The sequence below is a fragment of the Microtus pennsylvanicus genome, chromosome 5, assembly GCF_037038515.1.
Source record: "Microtus pennsylvanicus isolate mMicPen1 chromosome 5, mMicPen1.hap1, whole genome shotgun sequence".
Lineage (NCBI taxonomy): Eukaryota > Metazoa > Chordata > Mammalia > Rodentia > Cricetidae > Microtus > Microtus pennsylvanicus.
In genome coordinates this window covers 47,368,473-47,392,475 of record NC_134583.1, presented here as the reverse complement: position 1 = coordinate 47,392,475, position 24,003 = coordinate 47,368,473, and the positions used below count along the sequence as shown (strand labels likewise).

General features: G+C 38.8%; 1 protein-coding gene across 3 annotated transcripts in view; it reads right to left on the bottom strand.

Annotated features, from left to right (window-relative positions):
- LOC142849531 (interferon-induced very large GTPase 1-like) overlaps positions 1 to 19,731 on the bottom strand; it is a 54,322-nt gene extending 34,591 nt beyond the window's left edge. The window contains exons 1-3 of one of the 3 annotated variants that reach the window (XM_075971804.1): positions 19,649 to 19,731; positions 15,279 to 15,469; positions 11,770 to 11,999 (exon numbers count right to left, since the gene is read on the bottom strand). The gene's annotated coding sequence lies outside the window, so the exon portion shown is untranslated. The remainder of the gene's footprint in view (positions 1 to 11,769; positions 12,000 to 15,278; positions 15,470 to 19,648) is intronic. The other 2 variants (XM_075971805.1, XM_075971807.1) reach the window with 2 other exon arrangements.
- Between the last annotated feature and the right edge of the window lie 4,272 nt (positions 19,732 to 24,003).

Genomic DNA, 24,003 nt, shown 5'->3' with positions numbered 1-24,003 from the left:
AAAGTGAAAAAACTCCTGTAAGGCAAAGTATACTGCCAATAGGACAAAAGAGCAGCCAACATAATGGGAAAAGATTTTCACCAGCTCCACATCTGACAAAGAACTAACATCCAAAATATGTAAAGAATTCAAGAAACTTGATATCAAAAAAAATCAAATTAATAATGGGATACAGATCTAAACATAGAATTCTGTACAGAAGAATCTCACGTGGCAGAGAAACACTTAAAGGAGCATTCAACAGCCTTAGTCATCAGGAAAATCGAAACTACTTTGAGATTCCATTTTACTCCTGTCTGAATGGCTAAGTTGAAAAGCACAAGTGACAGTATATACTGGTAAGGATGTAGAACAATGTAAACACTCCTCCATTGCTGGTGGGAGTGAAAGCTTATACATCCACTATGGAAATTACCATGGTGGTTCCTCAAAAAATTAGGAGTCAATCTACCTCAAAACCCAGCTATTTCAATCTTTACACCAAAGACTTCTCCATCCTATCTCAAGGACACTTGTTCAACTCAGCTTGTATCAGTTTTACTCATGATACTCAGAAACTAGAAACAAACTAGGTGTCCCTAAATGGAAGAACGGGTAAAGAAAATGTGGTTATTTATACAGTGGAATATTTTAAAAGAGACATCATTAAATTTGCAGGCAAGGGGGTGGAACTAGAAAAAAAATAATCCTGAGTGAAGTAAGCCAGACCAAGGAAGACAAACATAATATGTACTTATTTATAAGTGGATATAAGCCTTTTAAAACTTTATTGAATCTTTGGGGCTTTCACATTTTGCACCCCAATTCTTTTCACTTTTTGGTCTCCCCATATCCCTCCTCATTGCTCCTGTGTAAGAAAACAAAATAAGTAAGTATATAACTAACAAAAGCAGGAATAAAAGCCCCCAGTAAACCAAAACGGAACAAAAACTACACCAGGAACAAAAACTTCTCTGCTTCTCCTTCTCTCCTGCCTGTCTATCACTTTATCATCAGTACTAGTGGCATTTGAGGCCTCCATGTGTCATATAGTATACCCCTTTGTCCTATCATCATGACTGGCCAATGTTCATTACACTGAGTCAATGGTCTAGTTCAAGGTCTCTTGTTTTTGGTATACCATTTTCACTGGGTCCTCACTAGAATTCCTCTGGAGTACCCTGTGGCCTCATTAAGTCTTGGAATCTTGCAGGTATCATTCCATAGAACATTTTCTTCATGAACCCCTCAGGTCCCAGATGGGGGTAGATGTTAGGGTAGATCAACTGATGGCCCAGTTGTGGGCCTGGGTATTAGCTAGGCAAGTGAGATCGAGTCACTGGAGCCCCCCAGCTCAGGTGCAAGAGCAGAATCAGCTCCTCTACATGCCTGTCGTCAGGGTAGAATCATCATTGGCTGTTGGTGGGAAGAGGTGGGGATCCTCTTTCCCTGAGCACAGGGGCCAACTTTCTAACTGTAGTGGCCAGAGAGAGGCAAGGCCAGCTTTCCCAGGGCAGTGAACGGTGGGGCATAGCCCTCTGGTTTAATCTTGCATAGTTCCTATGGCCTTATGAGGTGACATTGGCCATAGTCTTCAACATAGACCACAGGGCGACTGGACCACAGACACAGACATGGTTCTTGGTAGCAGGCTGGACCCGAAAGACATCCTAGTTGGTTCTGGGTGGAAGGAATGGCCACTCAGGTGAGAATGGTTCCTAGCTGCCAGACACCACCAAGGCCTCAGGTTGCAGCCCCAACCCTGGAACTCTATGTGACCATTGATATCAGTGCAGGATCCGGACTTCAGCTCAGACCTCAGCCACGGTAGGATAATGGACCTTAACATGGTTCTTGGCAGCAATTGGATCTGGATGTCTCCACTGCCCCCAGTGGCAGTATGGCTTTGACACTAACTTGACCCTTGATTTTGGGTGTCTGCATGGCCTTCAATGATAACAGGAGCATCAGACAAACATCAGCATAGACCCTGGCTACAGTTGGTCCTCATACCCTAACACGTTGTGGGGCAATGGTCTGTATTCTGTCAATTATATTTTAAATAAATGCTGATTGGTCAGTAGCCAGGCAGGAAGTATAGGTGGGACAGTCAGACAGGAAGTAGAGGTGGGTCAATGAGAAAAGGAGAGTTCTAGGAAGAAGGAAGTTCCTTCTGTAGTCGTTGTCCCAGCCACAAAAGAAGCAAGATGTGACTACTCCACTGAATAAGGTTCTGAGCTACGTGGCTCACACAGATAAGAATAATGGCCTAATATAGGTTATAAGAGTTAATATGAAGCCTGAGCTAATAGGCCAATCAGATTATAACTAATGCAGACCTCTGTGTGATTTCTTTGGGATTTAACGATTGCAGGAACCAGGCAGGAAAGAAATCCCTGACAACACTAACAGACATGTCATTGAGTACCAGTGCAGGCCACTCAGATCTGGATGCATGCTGGTCCTCAAACTCCAACCTAGACCAGGTGGCTGGGTTCACCTGGACATTTTTATGGTTCTCCATTGCAACAGGAGTCAAATATGTCAATTCTGACCCTGCCAACTACAGGGACCAGGCATGACCTTGAACAGCCTAGGATCAGATGATACCCTGGTCCCAGGTAGTAGCATAGGCCACCCATATATGTATGGCTCCTGTTGTGGCTTTGGTCCTGAGTATACCCAAGACACAGGCTCTGGTCCAGATCTAGAGACTCTGTATTGGCCCTAGTGGCAACCTGTGCCACAAAGTTCAACACAGACCACAGCTGCAGCTGGACCTCAGGTAACAACTCAGCATGATCAACATCCTTTCTCCTATTGGTTATCTTTGGGCACTCAGATCAGGATGGCTCTGATGGCAGCATAGCCCCTGGACACAAACAAGGCCAAAGGATGCAGCCAGAGCCCAGGCTTCATGTGGATTTTGGCGGTATCTTGGGGGTCATAGAAATCAATATAGATTTTACATGTGGTAGGACTGTGGAGGATATTAGCTTTTTAGTAAAGAGTGACCAAGCTACAATCTATAGACACAAAGAAGATTCAAGGAAGGACTAATATACTTTCCTTTGGAAGGGAAGTAAAATAGATTCTGTGTGTGGACTGAGGGCATGTGGAGATGGGACCATGTGGGATCATGAGGGACGTTATTGGGGGAGGTATGGAGCGAGAGAGTACTAGGACAGATGATTAGAACATGAAGGCATTTAGGGGGTGACAGGGTAGCCTAGCGCAGAAGAAGCTAACTGGAATCTATGAGGGTAACCCTTGTAAGGACTCCTAGTAATGGGGATATGGACCCTGAACTGGCCATCATCTGTAATCAGGCAAGGCTTCCAGCAGTGGAACAAGGACATCAACCCAGCCATATGACTTCCAGCCTACAATCTTTCCTTCCTACAAGATGAGTTGGGGTTGTGGTGGCACATAACTTGTGGGAGTGGACAACCAATTATCGATCAAGCTTGAGGCCCAGATCACAATAGGGGGTTCATACCTATCAATATCTGGATTACCAGGATTAGCCCAGAGATCTAAGATAGGACCAAACACAGATGCCAAAAAATGTCAATGAAATGACTCCTAATGAAATTCTCCCATATTCATAGAATGGTTCCTAGCCCAATCATCATCAGAGAGGCTCCATCCAGTCGCTGATGGGAGCACAAGCAGAGAGCCACAGCCAAGTATTAGATGGAGCTCTGGGAACCCATGAGTGAAAGGGGAGGAAGGATTGTAGGAACCAGAGGTGGAGGACAGCATGACAACATGTGAAATTCCTAACTTTCTGTTTCATGTTGTTAAAAATTGCATTTGCACTTGGCAAAATGCACGAGAGAATGAATCCATATAGTGTATGTACAAGTTTATTATAAAAAGGAACTTGTTAGATTGGTTATGTGACAGTAGCTGGGTAGTTCAAGCATGGTCAAATGCATACTGGAGAGGCAGAGACCCTGGTTCCTGATCTAAAAGATGGGTGCTTTAGCAGGCAAATCCATGCTGAAAGCTTGCAAGTCCCTTGAACTGTTTCTGGCATTGAGTACTTTCAGAAAGTCTGAATAAACTGGAATTTGATGTCTTCCAATAGATATGACACAGTTACTCATAAAAGAAATGGACATGCTAATTTATCAGCTACCTTCATTCCATTTAATCTTCTCACGTGCCATATTTACCACACTGAGAAGCCCAACCCTACTCAGAGCTCTCTTTGCAGTCACCAAGCAGCATGTCATTCCTGTCTGAAACTGTTTTCAGACACTGTATATATGCATGCCCCCAGGTGAGGCATCTTCTGATTCAGTTGTATTGACAAATTAGAATAACTATCATACCAAGTGTCCCCTACTTGATCCATAGAATCAATGAATCTTCAACTAACCCCCCTCAAGTCCTTCTTAATATCTACAAACTGACTCTGATGTTCACATGGAATACACAGACGTACCACTATAACACTGAAGGAAAACAGTACTAATACTTCAAGACAAATGCAAAGATATACCAATCATTGATATTTAGTATTGACAGAAAAATTTTAAGGAAGAAATTGCAAACAAGTGTCCAGAAAGATAATCACGAAATAGAATCAGTGAATCACTGACAAAAAGTCAAAGGCAATGTTGTTGAGAAATGACAGAAAATTTCTTCAGCTCATGGTAGTGGAAAGACACATACAAAAATTTAACATAAAGCCCTGTCTTTAAAATTGTAACTTAAATTGGAACATAATTTTGACTGATGGCAAATAACATCCAGTTACGCTATGCTAGAATCTGTGGGAACAAGGTTGCGATAGTTGGAGAGCAGTTATGCTGTGATATGAGTGAGGAGAGGAAACAATGACATCAGTAGCAGAGAGAGAATGGAACAGTTCAGAACTCACTTGAAGGAGAGGACCCAGAGTTCTTTCCATAAGGTTACACCTCAAGCAGAGAATTTGTCATTCCAAGTACAGAGTAGTGCTTGTGTACAGGATGGGAAGCAAGGATGCAGAGTTGGCAGAAAATCAGAACACAGTACCCTGACACTATATGTGGTGCGGGAGACCCAACAAACAAACAGGCCCCTGTTCATGTTACAATATGGAAACATAATGAGGCCCCATTCATTTGTATGGCAATTTTAACATTTATTAATGAAAAAAGACAGAATCTCTACAATGTTTTCATTGCACTTTCAGAGTCAATAAAAAGAAGAGGGAAGGAGAGAGAGAGAGAGAGAGAGAGAGAGAGAGAGAGAGAGAGAGAGAGAGAGAGAGAGAGAGAGAGAGAGAGAGAGAGCCACCATCAACACTAGACTCATTGTGTTTCCTTGGTCATAGTGTTTTATTACTGCAATAAAAATAACTAAGCCAGAGATCAAGACATACAGCCAAAGAAAGAAAAGCAAGACAGATTACAGACAGGCTCTGTACCTATGCCCACATGAGTTATGGTAAGGAGACAGATTCTACTCTTCCTGTTTAGGCAGGTGACCGCCTTAAGATACCTGGGCATTTGTGTCCAGATGAGTGACAGTATGGAGTCTGCAACCTGCTCAATATCTTTGAATTTTATATTTCCCTTATTTAGGAGTAAGTATTAAATGTTTTTGGGTTAACTTTGTCCTGCTCTTTTCTCCCTTCTGCCAATAACCACCCCTTGCTCTTTGGAAACAGGCTCCTCCTCCACAACACATGTGTTGATCTGAGTTTGACATTATCCTGCCTTTATTTTTGAATTGTCAGTTGTGTCCTTGTCAGTTTTTTTCTTCATTCTTAATTTAACTGGGACTTGTGTTATTTCAACTCTCTCAGTTTAGCTCTATTTACTTTTCCTTCCCAGTGTTTTCCTCCAGTGTTGTCCAATAATAAATGCCTTTCCTTCACAACTAATATCTTAATAGCTTAGTACATATAACGCTGCCTAATTTCTTTTTTTAATCATTCAAGGAGATTTTAACTTCAGTAAAGTGATGGGTAAAAGTGATCTTTTAGTCTGTTTTCTAATATTATTTTGCAATGAAAACTGAAAATTTTTATTAAAGAAGTAATATGCACATACACTGAGTCCCATTCCAGCTACATAAAATGTTATTTAATATCACAAACACAAGCATACAATAACTTTTAATTTCAAGATTTATCTTCCCAGATATATCTTGTTTTAGTGTAGGGTGATATAAATGACCATTATTTAACCTATGCCAAAAAGTGAGTTTCAGACTAGGGACTATTCTCATGGTGTTTCTATGTGTACCTTTTGTACCAGCTGTTGCTTTGGTTCCAAGTTTCACTACTTTATTTCTCTGAATACTTTCCTCTCCTAATCTATTCAGCTAGAATTACTACTATGGAGAAGAATGGTAAAGTCTCCCTTTTTAATAACCATGTTTATGCACATTTGTTCATTAATCATTAAGGTATAATGCAATCTTGTTTTTTTTTTGTTCTTCAGAAGTTATTGGAACTGAAGGAGTGATTATTTCTAAATTAATATTTTATTATTGGCTCTTTATATCCATTGTGGTTGTTTATTCCATTAACACATCACTCTCAGATATGTGCTGTACACCATACCAATTGTTTTGAACATGCAGACTGATGTTTGAGATAGTGGGCTACATTCCCATTTCATTGGAGAAAACTGCAATTCTGCAATCTAGTCATTCTTGAATATTGTAAATAATTGAAGTAGAAGCATATGGATAATATTTAAAATGCAAGGTACTAATTTCAGAAATGGAAGTCCAATGCAGAAAGACAAGAAACATGAAAATCCAAGATAGCACAAAAAACTGTCAACTCTAGAGACATGCTTAAAAATGATCAATTCAACAGAAGACTTAGGCAAAGAGTTCAAAAGACCTAGTATAAGAATATGCATCAAAATCACAGAGGACATGAATTGATTGAATTATAAGGTAATAGAATCAGATAATTGAAAGAAGGATATCAATACAGGATATAAAATATGAATTTAGTGAGGAAATAGGATGAATAAAAAAATTAAAATATTAGTAATGATAAGACAAACAATTTTTTTAAAAAAATTTAGTGGGAAACCAAAAAAATTGTTGAATGACAAAATAGTATACCAAGGCTTGTAGAGAAGATAGAAGGTGGAAAGATTACAACAGACATGAACATATTAAAGGCGACATCAGAGAAAAATAGCCAACTGAGAGTAAATTGCTAAGAGCTGAATTATTTAATAATTAATCAGTCTCACATCACAGGGTCAACCTATCAGAATTAAGGACTCTGTATTGGAGTAATAAGCCAGGATGTGAGACAAGTTGGAATTAATTGCCTTGTGAATAAAGTGGCTGTTTCTTGCTGTAAATTTCTCGATGAAGCTTATCACATCTGCCATAAATTTGGGATTTATCTACCACAGTTCAGCACTATTTGATAATTTACTGGGCACAATTTACCCTATGCATTTGGGGTGTACTAATTACATCCCCTAGCTATGTGTGAAAACAGTCACATAGTCAAGAAACCTGCTTCCCACTACAAGATCTTTGTTCCTTTCTTTGATGTAAATGTAGAGACATGCCTTCCTGCAATTATCTTTATTGGCAGGCATTTGGTCAATGTTTAGGGTCCAAACAAAATTATTCCATTTAAGACATTTTCAAATATCCAAGGACATAGAATTACTGGATGCACAAAGCTGTTGATTCCTAGTTGCTCAGATAGGAAAAGAAAAGCATGACCTGGTTTTACCTTACTTATAGATATGAAAATCAATGACATAAAACTAACCTGGCATTAGAAGATTCTTAACTCCTAACACTCACCTTCACCTCATTTTGCTGATAATTTTAGTAAAGGAGATTTACTGCTGTGTCTTACTTGTAGAAAAAAATAAATAACCATCTACTCACAGACCAGAGGAAGATAAACCTCCACTAGCACTTCTGATAGGCATCAAACACCAGATCTGATAATTTAGAGGCTGGAGTCTCCTCTTTGTTTCAACTGCTTAGAGTAAAGGTGTAAGATTAAGATCTAAAATGCCTTTAGAGCTTGCTAACATTTGGAAAAAATGCTAATGGACCAAATGCCATAAACTTCCCTTGTCTGTGTACATGGGTTTTCTGGTTACTCTCTATGCCTGCAAGATTTTGTGGGTCTTTAGATCTGGGTAATAACAAAGAGAGTTAACAGAAGTGGGAACAGAAGCTAAAACAGAAGTTGGAGCAGATGCATCCCAGCAATTAACAGATAAGAAAACGGGAGAAAAAAGCAAAGAAGAAAAAGATTGTAACGCAGAATTAGAATTGGAATGAGAGAGAGAATTAGAGCTAATAAATTATAGACAGTACACAAGAATTAGAATATAGATCAAGGAAAAGGATAAAGAGACACATGTTGTGAGTAGACATTTTCCCCCTCAGATTCCCTTTGTTATATTTCTCTTGCCAGCTGTAACTTAGCTCGACTTTGAAGTGGTCTGAGGGGCTGGTACCCCAAAGAACCCCATTTATAAATGAAGACAAAATAATAGTATTTCCTTTAAAATCAGAATTGAGACAAGCATGCCCATTTTCTATGAGGGAAGAGAAATTATTAAGGTACACAATAAAGAAAGGAAGGAAACCATGTTTTGTTATCTGCAGATAATATGATCATCGTATATATCAGTGACAAACACTTTCAGCAGAGTATTAGGGTACTAGATGAACATTAAAAATACCAGTACCTTTCTAAATACTAATAATGAGTTGAGGAGAATAAAAAAAATGAATGGATGACAAAAATATTATATATACACACATAAAATATAGTTTTATTTAGTACTAAAGAATGAAATTATCTTTTTTTTTGGAAAACGGATAAAGAAGAAGGAAATCACAAAACTCAAAATGTGTTCAACAAAGACAAAACCCATATTTTCTTTATTTTATGTGGTCAAGATTTTACATAGATAAATGAAATAATTTATATTTTAATATATAATTAATATGATATAATAGTAGAAATAAAATTGTGTGGAGGGGCTGAGAGCTTAAGAGCACTGGCTGCTCTTGCAGAGGACTTGGGTCCACTTCCCTGCACCCACGGGCAGCACACAACCATCTGTGGCTCCAGTTGTACAGGATTCTGTGTGGAACTGCAGAATCCAATGAATCCATGAAACATGCCTGCACCTTGGAAACCTCTCAGAGGTTTACAGTATGGGTCAGGTGCTCATTCCCAACTTGGGTTGAAAAACCTGCATCTACTTCATAGGGACAAAAGGTCACATTATGCAAATTAGATATATTTCTCCTGTTTCTTTGTCTTCAAGTTCTATATAAACTGGCCTGTTACCCCAATAAACAAGCTGTCCTGGTCACAGACTTCAAAGCTTTTCTTTTCTCCTATACACTCACAGCCACCTATATCCTTGTTTCTGTTCTCCCCTGGGTCCTAAGACCACAGGCAAACAAAGTAGTCTGGCAGCCAGGGGAAGGAGAACAATCCTCTTCCTACTTCAGAATTCCATAAGAAGTAGGCATACATGCAATGCCCATGTACACACGCAGCAAAACACTCATACATATAAATAAAAATAAATACATCTCAACAAAATTTTGTGGAGAACAAAGTGGACAAGATGATAGGAGGTGGAAAGGGGATATATATATATATATATATATATATATATATATATATATATATAATTTATTAATATCTATAATGCATAAGTGTAAATTTTAGGGAATTAGTAGGAGGCCATGGGTGACATTTAAAGGAAGGGGAGATACAACACATTGATTTAAAATTGTTCAAATAGCTTTTATTATGTTTAGGTATGACCCTTTTATCCCTAATCTCTCCAAGACCTTTATCATAAAGGGGTGTTGAATTTTGTCGAATGCTTTTTCAGCATCTAATGAAATGATCATATGGTTTTTTCTTTCAGTTTATTTATATGGTGGATTACATTGATAGATTTGCGTATGTTGAACCAGCCCTGTAGCTCTGGGATGAAGCCTACTTGATCATAATGGATAATTTTTCTAATGTGTTCTTGAATTCGGTTTGCCAGTATTTTATTGAGAATTTTTGCATCGATATTCATGAGTGAGATAGGCCTGTAATTCTCTTTCTTGGTTGGGTCTTTGTGTGGTTTGGGTATCAGGGTAACTATAGCTTCATAAAAGGAATTTGGCAATGACTCTTCTGTTTCTATATTGTTAAATACATTAAGGAGTATAGGCATTAGCTCTTTTTGGAAGTTCTGGAGAATTCTGCATTGAAACCACCTGGTCTTGGGCTTTTTTTGGAAGGGAGATTTTTTGATAACAGTTTCTAGTTCTTTGCGACTAACAGGTCGATTTAGATCGTTCACCTGGTCATCTTACACCTGTCAGAATGGCTAAAATCAAAAACACCAATGATAGCCTTTGCTGGAGAGGTTGTGGAGAAAGGGGTACACTCATCCATTGCTGGTGGGAATGCAAACTTGTGCAACCACTCTGGAAAGCAGTGTGGTGGTTTCTCAGGAAATTCGGGATCAACCTACACCTGGACCCAGCAATACCTCTCTTGTGAATATACCCAAGAGAGGCCCTATCATATTACAAAAGTATATGCTCAACTATGTTCATGGCAGCATTGTTTGTAATAGCCAGACCCTGGAAACAACCTAGATGCCCTTCAATGGAAGAATGGATGAAGAAAGTATGGAATATATACATATTAGAGTACTACTCAGCAGTAAAAAACAAGGACTTCTTGAATTTTGCATGCAAATGGATGGAAATAGAAAACACTATCCTGAGTGAGGTAAGCCAGACCCAAAAAGAGGAACATGGGATGTACTCACTCATAATTGGTTTCTAGCCATAAATAAAGGACATTTAGCCTATAATTAGTGATCCTAGAGAAGCTAAATAAGAAGGTGAATCCAAAGACAAACATATATGCATCCTCCTGAATATTAGCCTTCATCAGGTGATGAAAGGCGACAGAGACAGAGACCCACATTGGAGCACCGGACTGAAGTCTCAAGGTCTATATTAGGAGCAGAAGGAGAGAGAGCACGAGCAAGGAACTCAGGACCGCGAGGGGTGCACCCACACACTGAGACAATGGGGATGTTCTATCGGGAACCCACTAAGGCCAGCTGGCCTGGGTCTGAAAAAGCATGGGATAAAACCGGACTTGCTGAACATAGTGGACAATGAGGAATACTGAGGACTCAAGAACAATGGCAATGGGTTTTTGATCCTACTGCATGTACTGGCTTTGGGGGAGCCTAGGCAGTTTGGATGCTCACCTTACTAGACCTGGATGGAGGCGGGTGGTCCTTAGACTTCCCACAGGTCAGGGAACCCTGATTGCTCTTCGAGTTGATGAGGGAGGGGGACTTGATCGGGGGAGGGGTAGGGAAATGGGAGGCGGTGGCGGGGAGTAGGCAGAAAACTTTAATAAATAAATAAATTAATAAAAAATAGAAAGTTGATAAAAAATAAAATTGTTCAAAAATAATAAGGGAGTTTATATGTATGGTATAAGAGTATGGTATATGTATGGTATGGGAGAAGATGAGAGGGCAGGAAAAAGAAGAGAAAATACGGAAGGATAACTAACACTGAAAACCCTTCAAAAATGACATTAGGAAACCTACTACTGTAGATGCTTTCTAAAATGTATATGTGCACATATTTAAAGAGATTTAAAATGGAGTTACTCTATAAATGGGTGATCATTCTCTTACTAGACAATCACAGGTTAACAAAAAAATGAACAGTGAAAAAACCTGCATTATCCTTTTGAGAAGTGTTGGCCAATGTGGTCTTACAGACCTCCAAACATCACAAGTTGCGCTCAGTTCTTCTGTTCTCCTCTTAGAACTTGATGGTAAGACCTTATTGTTGAAGACACTGCATACTTGAGTCCTAGAACACTGGTAGATCAAGCTGGTACTTGCTTGGGAGTCTCTATCCGTACTGGTTAGCCCTCACAGTGGTGGAAGTTGCTAAGTACACTGCTGGATTCTGTCATCTGCATGGCTTCAGGTACTGACTTAAATAAGCTGACCAGTGAAAAAAAGAAAGGACAGACACACATAAAGAAAAGTTGAGATCAGGTAAGCTATGCACACTCTGATGAAAGATACTAAGTGCAGTCCAGATACTAATTGTGTTCATTTTATACTTCTGAAGGAGGAGGCAGGGTTAGCTAATTTGGTAGCAGGTCTTTGTAGGAGAGCAGTCTCAGGTTTCAGTCACCCAGGAGAAAAATGCTCAGGTTGGTAGTTCCTGTATATATATATATATATATATATATATATATATATATATATATATATATTGTTAATCTTTTTACTCAAACCAGTGGAAAGTTTTGCAATTGACCTCTGAGCTTCAGTGGCAGAAGGCAGACACTTCTGCAGGTCTAGGGTATTAGTGTCCTTGACTCACAGTAGTGCCACGTCAACAACATGCATCCACTCAGAACATCATTGGCTCCCTCAACATCCAATCAGGGCTTTGTCTGCTCCACACAAAAAACTAATCAATATTCCCTATCTGAGAACTTGTAACCCACAATAATGACCTGTCTGTCATCATAGCAAGTCAGGCTTCTGTTGCATTACTGACCTGAATATAACAGAGGTAATAAATCACTTTCTGTTAAAATATAAAGGCTTTTCAAGTAGATACCCACACCTTTTATATTTCTGCAAATGATGTCTAGGCAGTTCATATGTCAAGAGCCTACCCCTACTATTCTGCTAAATCGACAGTATTAAACTGATTCTTGCTGACTTATCATTACATTCATAGGTTAGTGCATTACTTAAGTCTCATCAGAGAAGCTTATTTTGCAAGCAGCAATTTAAAAAGAGATTCACAGCTTGCCAAGGTTCAGAAAACAAGAGACTGTGGAGTTCTCAGCCCTATTTGGAACATCTATCTCATACCTCCACCTTCCATGGCTCTTAATTCTTGCAGGATATTTGCAAAAAGATTGTAAGAGCCAAAGATGGTGGATAATTACTAGGAAACAGTGTTTTCTCAACAGAAAGCAAAAGGTGAGTATGTGAACTAACACAGTTGTGACAGCATGTACTAAATTTGCACAAACCTGAGCCTGACAAAAATCTGAACATGGAGGACAGAAGTATGTATGAAGACCTACTACTCCTTAGCTGAAGTGCTATTAGTATTTGACAGATACTGGGATAGTGGGGGTTAGTTTTTTAAAAAAAAAGTGTTTCCTTTGTCAAGTTGTCTTGGCTGTAGTGAATGGCCACAATCCAAGAACATATGGGCAGCACAGATTGGACCTGGAGGGTTTGGAAAAATTAAAAATAAATGTAAAAAGGGATACAAAGTTCAGTCAGTAGGGTAGGGAGATGTGACAGGAAGAATTGGCAGAATTAGATAAATAGGCTCAAAATATATTGTATAAAATTCTCTAGAAACCATCTCACAAATATTTATAAAAACAACATGAAATAAAAGTTTAAATGGACTATGAAATTAAATGCAAACATAAAACTTCTGTCTCTTCAAAAGCAAAGTAGAAGAAATCCTAGATGAAATCCTGGAATGATTACAGCATTTTAGATAAAAACCAAATCAAAGCATTGATTTCATAATGTTATAGTTTGTTTCTAAACTGTCACCCAAAGTGACACGGTAAAAGGCTTATTACCAATTGGTTGCTCCTACTGGGAGATGGAACCAACTAATCATGGACTGAATTCTCAGATACTCTAAACATCATCAAGTTTTCCTCCATTAAGCTGATTTTCTCAGATATTTAATTACAGTGATAGGAAACTGACTAATACCATTTCTCTCAATGTAAAAATCTCTGCTCTTTAAAAGGCAAAATGAAGAGAACAGGAAGCTGATTTGTTGGCTTGGAGAAAATATAAAATATGTAATAAAGTAGTGTCATTCAAAACACAAGCAACCTTTAAAAACCAATAGAATGAAATTGAACAGCACACTTGAAGACTGGGTCAAAGACTCTAGTAAGCCATCACAAAGATTGCTTATAGGTTTAGGAAACATTTCTTTTTTGTTACATGATGAATCAGTTTGGAAACGTAAATGAAAGTAATCAAGAAATATTATTATTATTATTATATTGAGTAACATCTGTGTTCCTGACAATACTCCGTGATTATGAGGAAAGTAGAGCAAGAAATGCGAATTCAAATAGGCTAACACCATTTATGAAGACTGTTTGGGGTTCTGTAAAACTAAACATCTGTCATTGAATGATGCAATCATATCCCTTGGTATTTTCACAAAGGAGCTGCAAAGTAATGTTCACAGGAACATCTGCCTACAGGTGGCTTTGAAGCTTTATCATATTTGCTAACTAAGGTGGAGGTAAATAAGATACTTATTGTATCCTTGAATCTGAAATGCTTTTAATGAACTCCTGTATTGTATTTGTATGTTCCAGTTGGTGGCGCTGGTGGACATAGAAACAGCTTTTAAGAAAACACTGACTCTAGTTTTGTCCACAGTAACTGAAACAGGATAAGACTGACATCTCTGCCTTCATTGTGTGTCTGTACTTGGCCTGAAGTCACAGAGGTAAGTTATTGTCCTTAACATTTCCTCTTGAGCAGTATTGAATCCCAGAAGAGGAAATCTCAGAAGAATAAACTAATTACGTCTTAGATGACATTTTTTCACTTTGTGAAAATGAGGAAGTTCTTTCTCCCTCCTCCAGATGGCTAGGTTTCACTGTAGGTCTGCTTTTCTCGTGCTGTGACAGATCGAGCAGAAGCTACTGTTTTTCCTTCTTGCTCAAGCTATTTCCCTCCCCCTTCAGTGACCCTTCTCTTTTGCACAGTATGCTAATGTCTAAGAGTGGCACAGGTGCCCTCTCCCTTCACTTCAGATTGCCTTGTCACTTGAAAACATGTAATGTGCTTTTCTGAAAAGAAAATGTATCAACTGACTCCAGAGGAAAAGGTCTTAGGTCCAACTAAAACTCATGAGAATGCAAGAAACTTTGCTCACAGAGGAATACTGCCCAGTGAGAAGTTTTCTTTTTTATCCTGGGGTTACATTAAAACGTCCTCTACATCGCTAACACTTGAAGATGGACGTCATAGACAGTAATGTCTGTTTTCCTTGGGGTTGGCTTCATTTCATGTTTTTGGGGGAGCAGTTGGCAATGTGAACTTTAGATTCAGTACCATATTATTTTTGTAGTATCAGCATGTCATAATCACCGCGTTTCTAATGGCTCCTTTAACCTTCCAGCAATTTCTATTTGTATTATCTATTCAGTTTTGAACGTACTGTCCACCCTGCTTCCCACCTAGTCTTCCACTTACTTGTCTCCTTGAGGCAAGTGTGCTGCTCCAGAGAGAAGTGCAGGAAGAGTGGGATCCTTCCAGGAGAGGCAATGCTGCAGACTGTCAGCTACTTCTCTGACAGGGGGCTTTATCTGATGGCAGGGGCTCCATTTACTTTTAGCAGGGCAATCCTCCAACTTCTCCTTGCTGGGAGGGGTCTTCTGTTATTCCTGTTTATACCACAATTTGTGTCTTTAGGGAACACAGAGTACAATTTATACATAACTAATCTCACATAAAAAAATTAAGGGTCTATTTTTTTGGAATTTGAGGGAAAACCCAAACAGGCAAGATAGCTAGATATCTTAGTAGCTTTTAGGAAGAGGGAGCTATATGAGAGTAGAAAGCCATGCTTTTTGAGTCAGATGTCAGAAAATCAGACAGGTGCTGTGGTGATCACTCTGTAGATAAAGTGCTGACTATGCAAGGATTAGGACCAGTGTGCACATCCCCAGAATTCACGTAAATGTTAGGCATAATTAATGGATGTGTCTGATACCAGCACATAAGATACAGAGACAACTAGGAGCAAGATAACTAGCTAAAGCCAAAATTGATAGTTACAAAGAAAAACCATCAGGACTAAGGTTTGGAAGAGGTTTTGAGGGGAAGCTGGACACTTTCTTCTATAAATCATTTAGGAGCGAAATGAGCATTTATCTCAGTGATTATTGCTTGCAATTGTCTATGAGTTTATAAGTAACTTAAATGTTCTCCATTTGAGAATATGGTTGGATTGGACTAAACTTAAGAAATTATAACAAATAGGATGTTGAAATACTCCATGAAACCTCAACTAATATTTTAAAATGCATGCTTTTGAAATTTGTGGTTGAAGACCTTTGATTTGAATGTAAGAAGATTTTCCCTCCACACTTACTTTAGGAGATGATTCAGATATTTGTCATAAGACAGATAATCACTTTTCTAGGGAAAGAGAGTAGTTTACCAGGGAGTAAGGAAGGAACTTGACTACCAGAGGATGCTCTCCTTGCTGCTTATTAGCATTTGGTCTGGTTATTTGCACAGCTCTTGTTTAAAGTGGCCTTGGGGACTCAATCCACTCCAGGATAGCTGGAGTAAAGCAGCTTTTGCCTTCTGTCCTGGCTCCACTGTACACAGCATGCCAGTCTCCACAAACAACATTATTAAGGACCGGGGAAGCGTTCCTAAGACCCTGAACATAACAGAAAATAGAACTGTGCTACCAAGTCTTCTTACTTCAAATTTCGATGGAGTACATTGGGAAATGACAGCACAAAAAAGAAAAAAGAAAGAAAGAAAAAGGAAAACATAAAAAAAAGCTTTCAAAAAACACTGATTAATCAACAGACACACAGTTGACTTACAACTCTCCTTTCACCCCTGAATATAAATAAGCATTTCTGAGTAATGAACTGAGAAATGAAACTGAAAGTCTCTGCTCAGTAATGAGGCAGGGCTGGCCTAGACTATAAGAGGAAACTTTTAACTGATGTTTTGGTGTGGGTGGAGGCTGAATCTACACTGAATTTCCTAAAAAGCTGACTTAATAGAATTCCAATTTAGAACTCTCCAAATTTCAATTTGGAGAGTTGGAATTCTGTACCTCATAAGTTATCTTAAGCTATCTTAGCCCTTAAAAAAATATATTTTTGTCTGCTTTTGTATTTGTCCTAACACCTGTGTAACTATGAGATCAATATTTCAGAAAATACAAAAAAAACCCACAAAAACCCTAGTTTCTGCTAAATCAAAGGTAAAAAATGTCATCAGATAATATCTGAGGACCAAAACAGAGATTCCTTCAGTCTGATGATCGCTGTTTCACTCCTTTTTCTGCCAATGTGTTGAAAAGTGAATTGATTTATGATTTTCATTGTTCTTACCAAACTGCTACCTCTTTGGAACATAATATTTGCAGGAAGCTCAATCCTTCCTGGGCCATGATCATTCACATGCTACAGAATAAATTATCTTATTTCCACTGAGGTAAGAGGATTTGTTTTGCTTTCTCTTTAGTAATGTTTTTGTTTGTTTCTTTGCTTGTTTGTTTTGTATCAACAGAGCTGTACTGTGGAAAGAAATCTTTGTCTAATTCATAAATCACAATATTGTGGTCCCTCTGTCTACAGTCAATGCTGCCTCACGCTCTGTAATCTGTAATAAGACAGATCCTAACTCTTCTTGGATAACAGCACGTAAATAGCACAACAGCACTAATTCAAGACTTAACAGAAAGTAAAAAAAGATGAACAATTCAGGAGCTAGGGAAAACAAAGGGCAATTTCACCTTTACTCACTGAAGGTTCAACGGTTCACTGAAATTATCTGGGGAGAGTAAAGATTTTAAGAGCTAGTGTATACATTAATAAGCAAATGTGTATACACAGGATGGGGAAAATCATAGAAGAGCAATAATCCTTGGGCTTAATATTATTTATAAAATTACATGTTCTATTTTCCTTTTTAATTGCATATTTACTGTTTTTTTTCAGTCCCTCTGTCTTTCTGTCTAACTCTGTCTCTATCTGACTCAGTCTGTCTGTCTGTCTCTGTTTGTTTGGTTTTTGTGTGTGTGTGTGTGTGTGTGTGTGTGTGTGTGTGTGTGTTTCCCTGGAGTTTAATATCAAAGTACATACAGTTCACAAACAGGGTAATAGACAATATTAAATGTCTGATACAATGGCTTTTGAGAATATTGGGTGGGACATCTTGAAAACAGTAATTTTTTCATATAGTATTTCATGTTTTTCACTGCAGTGTGAATAGATGGGAAATTGAAAGGCCTAGGGTTTTTTGTTTTATTTATTTATTTATTTATTTTTTGCGGAGGTCAAGAGATGAACAAACAAGCACATCATAATGCAAAAATGCATTCAGTCCAACTTCAAATGTTTCCAAAATCTATCACAGTCTCAACAATGTTTGAAAGTCTAACATTCAAAGTCTCTTCTGAGGTTCATGCAATCTCTTAATTATAATCACTTATAAAATAAAAATAAAAAGTAGATCACATGCTTTCAGCACACAATGGCACAGGATATACATTAGCATTCCAAAACATAGGCAAGGGGGCATAATGAGGAAATACTGGATGAAACCAAGACTGGAAACCAGGTGGGAAAACTTGAAACTCTGCATCTCCATGTCTGATGTCAAAACGTTCTTTGGATTTCCATTTGCTTTCAGCTCTGTTGAATGCAACAATTTTTTTTTCTTATGGGCTGATTCCACTACTTATTAACAGCTCTTTTAAGCAGGTATCCCATGACTCTGGCATCTCTAATAGCTTGGGTTTTCCAAGGCAATTCAGATTTCAAATTCATAGCTTTGTAAAATGGCCTCTCTTGGTCTCCATTTAGAGATGGAAATATGTCTGGGCTCAGTTGCTTTCCTTAGTCTCTGGGTCAGCGTTGTTCTCTATCCTTAACTCCAGAACCATGTGGCTGAAGCTGCCAAGTTTTGCAGATTTCTGTGGTTGGAACATGGCCTCCTTGTTCAAATATATCTTCACCAACTTTCTTTTTTGACTGTTAACTTCACTGCCTAAGCCTGGCTGGCCTAGGGCTTGTATTGTAGACCAGACTGACCTCAAACTCAGAGATTTACCAGATTCTAGCTTCTGAATGCTGGGAATAAAGGTTTGTAAGACTACACATGACTATAAGTTTCTCTTTAATTGCTTTTCACAAGGTAGACACTTAGCTGGGTGGACTCTTACCCTGAGGTCACCATTCCCTTTATTTCACTTCTGACTCCATTTCTCTCCTTTATTACCAGAATTAACTCTATTCCACTTCCCAGTGTCTGTCCCCTTTCTCAATCTCAGCACTTTGTGCTTTTCTTTGCTCGGCTTGCTCCTTTTCATTATAAATCTTCATTAGAATAAACATGAACAACCACATAACAGAGTCTATACCAGGCTGTTTTGAGATTTCCTCTCCCAGTGGAATTAATCAAAACTCTTCAATTTAGCCTCAGGCAGATTCTTTGGGCAAGGGAACAAAGCAGCTGCATTCTTTACCAAAATATCACAAGAATGATCTCTAGGCAGCATGCTAAACTTCTTCTCCTCTGAAATCTCTTGAGCCAGCCCCCTTCCCACAGTTCAAATAACTCTTGGTGCTGCTGACTTCCCTGTTCCTACTACTATAGCCCATTAAACAGTGTTTAAAGCATTCCACTGCTTTCCTAAATCAAAGTACCAAAATCCAAATTACTCTGAACAAAAACTTGCTTAGGGCTATTACAGCAATACCCCACTCTTAGTCCCAACTTCTGTTTCAGATTTTCTATTGCTGTGAAGAGATTCAATGACCACAGTAACTGTTCTAAAGCAAAACATTTAATTGGAATGGCTCACTTACAGTTCAGAGGGTCAGTTCATTATCATCATGGTGGGACATGACAGAAGACCTGGTACTGGAGAAGTAGCTGAGGGTTCTATATGTTTCATGCAACAGGAAGTGTCTGTCTCAGTCTGTGGTTATCTTGAGCATAAATTAGGTCTAAAGCCTGCCTCCACAGTTACACACTTCTTTTTTTCCAGACTCAGCAGTGTTTTTCTTTTTTTTATTGAAAAAAATTCCACCTCCTCCCTGCCTCCCATTTCCCTCCCCCTCCCCCACTCCTCTCCCCTTTCCCCTACTCCTCTCCCCCTCTCCCCACTCCTTTCTCCCTCCCTCTCCAGTCTGAAGAGCAGTCAGGGTTCCCTGCCCTGTGGAAAGTCCAAGGTCCTCCCTGCTCCATCCAGGTCTAGGAAGGTGAGCATCCAAACAGGCTAGGCTTCCACAAAGCCAGTTCATGCAATAGGATCAAAACCCAGTGCCATTGTCTTTGGCTTCTCGTCAGCCCTCATTGTCTGCCATGTTCAGAGAGTCCGGTTTTATCCCAAGCTTTTTCAGTCCCAGTCCAGCTGGCCTTGGTGAGCTCCCAAAAGATCAGCCCCACCGTCACAGTGGGTGAGTGCACCCCTCGCGGTCCTGACTTCCTTGTTCCCAATGAGGTCATATCTACTCCAACAAGGTCATGTCACTCCCTTTGAGGGACATTTTTTTTTAAACTACCACAAAAACCATCAGAAGGTTTAGAAATTTTAGAATCAGAATTTTCAGCCCTATTGATCTTTGGTATCTGTTGGGCTTAAAGTCCTATATCCAATGAGAAATATGCCTTGCTTTTACTTTGTTGGAGTAGTCAAGATTACCTATTGAGAACACTGTCATTTGGGCTATAAAGTTGGAAAAAATTGGAAAAGGAGACCCAGTCACACAAGTGGATCTCAGGAGACTGCAGGATGGTGGTAAAGTTTAGGAAGGTGCTTGTGAAAAAAGGATTGTAACTGCATCTAATCACATACAAGGAGACCACAAATCAAGTAATAAGGTAGGTTCTAGAAAGAGGCTTGTGTAGTGGAGCTCCCCCCCCCAATGGGTATGAAGGGACTGAGGCTAAGGGGATTCTCAAGACCTCATGTGCAGGAGAACAGTGGAGAGAACAGCTGGTCAGAACACTTTGACTTAATGTATTATTTCAGCTAAGTGTTAGTGTATCCTTCCTTTCCTGAAGACTTGGTATTCTAACTTTTCTGAAGACTGGGACCTAGAGGGAATGTGTAAAGGACACTTAGAACATGAAGCAGGAGAGAGATGTTGGGTTTTCTTAGAAACAAAATTGGGTCTGCTATCAGATTGTAAATAGCTAGAGGTAGGTCAAAATGAGAAGCTATACAATAGACTGTGAACAACGTCTTTTTTGTGCTCTCTCAGACATGGTATTATCAATTTTATTAGCTTTTATTAGTTATTAGACAATCTGAGTATATGTCTACAAGTGTGAGAAGATAGCAGAGTCACTACAAAGGTAGAAGGGAATTATCCAGTCTTGTGGAAGATGATCTCAGGTACAGTAGTGGGAAAGAGAGATGATCTGAGAATTCCTTGGGAGACTGCTTGAGAGAAGATACTACATTGAAGTTTGGTGAGATAGGCAGCCTGTTACAAGGTAATGGAATAGAGTTAAGTTTTGAGTAAGCTGGGAATACATTGCTATCTCACATGGAGCTTTTCATACGAAGCTGAAGGGGTGACTGGTCTTCAGCAGAAGAGGAAGAAGATAGTTACTGCAAATATACCAGGTGTCTTTGAAGGTTACTTCCCTTTTTGTCTAGTTAAAGATCCTCCTCATGAAGTTAAATAGACTAAAAAGAGACAAGAAATAGAAGGGTAAGTTCATTAATAGAAAATGAGGCAGACTGAGAATATGTTGGGTTCAGAGAGTTGGACAGATATGAAGTAGAGGCCAGTGCTTCCAATTTAGCATTTGCATTAACTCCATAGCTGACTTTGGATAGCTCTGCTATCTGCTCAGAAATGTCTTGGTGGCCTCTACTTTAGTGGACAAAGTAAATTGTGTTTGTGAATTAGGTTTTTTTTTATTTTTTTACATTTTTTATTGATATTTATTAAGCTCTACATTTTTCTCTGCTCCCCTCCCTGCCTCTCCCCTCTCCACTTCAATCCTCCCCCAAGGTCCTCATGGTCCCAATTTACTCAAGAGATCTTGTCTTTTTTCACTTTCTACTTCCCATGTAGATTAGATATGTATAAGTCTTTATTAGTGTCCTCATTGTTGTATAAATTCTCTGGGATTGTAGTTTACAGGCTGACTTTCTTTGCTTTATGTTTAGAAGCCACCTAGGAGTGAGTACATGTGATAATAGTCTTTCTTTGTCTGGGTTACCTCACTCAATATAATGTTTTCTAGCTCCATCCATTTTCCTGCAAAATTCAAGCTGTCATTATTTTTTCTGCTATATAGTACTCCAATGTGTAAATGTACCACATTTTACTTATCCATTCTTTGGTTGATGGGCATTTAGGTTGTTTCCAGGTTCTAGCTATGACAAACAAAGCTGCTATGAGCATAGTTGCTTCGACAAATATAGTTGCGCTCATGATTTTGTGTCACAATTGAGCATCCTTTGGATATATACCCAAAAGTGGTATTACTGAGTCTTGAGGAAGGTTGTTTCCAAATTTTCTGAGAAATCACCACATTGACATCCAAAGGGGTTGTACTAGCTTGCATTTCCACCAGCAATGCAGAAGTATTCCCTTTTCCCCACAAACTCTTCAGCATAAGTTGTCATCGGTGTTCTTTATTTTGGCCATTCTTACAGGTGTAAGATGGAATCTCAGAGTTGTTTTGATTTGCATTTCTCTGATGACTAAGGATGGTGAACATTTTCTTAAGTTCTTTGAGCCATTTTAGATTCCTCTGTTGAGAGTTCTCTATTTAGGTCTGTACTCCATTTTTTTTATTGGATTATGTGATCTTTTGTTGTCCAATTTTTGAGTTCTTTGTATATTTTGGAGATCAGACCTCTGTCTGGTGTGGGGTTAGTGAAGATCTTTTCCCATTCTGTAGGCTGTCATTTTGTCTTGTTGACCATGTCCTTTGCTTTACAGAAGCTTTTCAGTTTCAAGAGGTCCCATTTATTAATTGTTTCTCTCAGTGTCTATGCTGCTGGGGTCATATTTAGGAAGTGGTTCCCTGTGCCAATGCATTCAAGTGTACTTCCCACTTTCTCTTCTAAAAGGTTTAGTGTGAGTGGCTTTATGTTGAGTTCTTTGATCTATTTGGACTTGAGTTTTGTGCATGGTGATAGACTTGGGTCTATTTTCATTCTTCTACATGTTGATATCCAGTTATGCCAGCACCACTTGCTAAATATGCTTTCTTTTTTTCCATTTGATATTTTTTTACTTCCTTGTCAAAGATCAATTGTTTGAAGATGTGTGGATTGATATGCAGGTATTCTATTCGGTTCCATTTGGTCCTCCTGTCTGTTCTTATGCCAATACCAGGATGTTTTCAGTACTGTAGCTCTTCAGTATAGTTTGAAGTCAGGGATTGTGATGCATCCAGAAGTTCTTTTATTGTACAGGATTGTTTTGGCTATCCTGAGTTTTTTGTTTTTCCATATGAAGCTGAGTACTATTCTTTTGAGGTCTTTGAAGAATTTTGCTGGGCATTGTGTTTAATCTGTAGATTGTTTTTGGTAATATTGCCAAGTTAGCTTGCTTTTAATTAGAGGAGTCTGCTGTGGGATGAGAAAACCTTACTTTTCCTAAATTAAGTCATGATATTGAAGAATGTGGCTTGGATATTCATGGCCAGTATGGGCATTATCATTTTGATTTTAGGCTTGTGGAAGGTAAGTAAATTCTGCCTATTGTGAAGTTGCAGTGATGATGGTGTTATCTGTGACATGAAATAGCCTTTAGTTAGATGCAGTCCTTCTAAAATGGAAGAGGACACAGGACCACTTTAAGCATAGATCATAAGATCTGTGTAGATTTGGAGGGACGTAGAGGAGACCATGAATAGCTTGGTAAAGAATTTTAGTTAAGACACTGTGTTTTGGGATCCACATACAAATGTAACTCATTAGACCCAAAAAAATAGAAAAGGTTGCATTTGTTCCAGGAGCAGGAGAAATGAGTCCTGCTTTAGAGCTTTGCAGCTTTGAGGTATCTTGAAAGAAGAGGAATTAGAGTAAGTCTATGGTGAGGCTTTACAGGGGGATGCATCATGTGATACTTAATCTTGTTTGTCTATTTTACTGGATCTGGGATCAGCTAAGAGATAAGCTACTGAGCACTCTTGTGATGAACTTTCTTAAACAGATTATTTGAACTTTGAAGGCCCAAAGGAAATA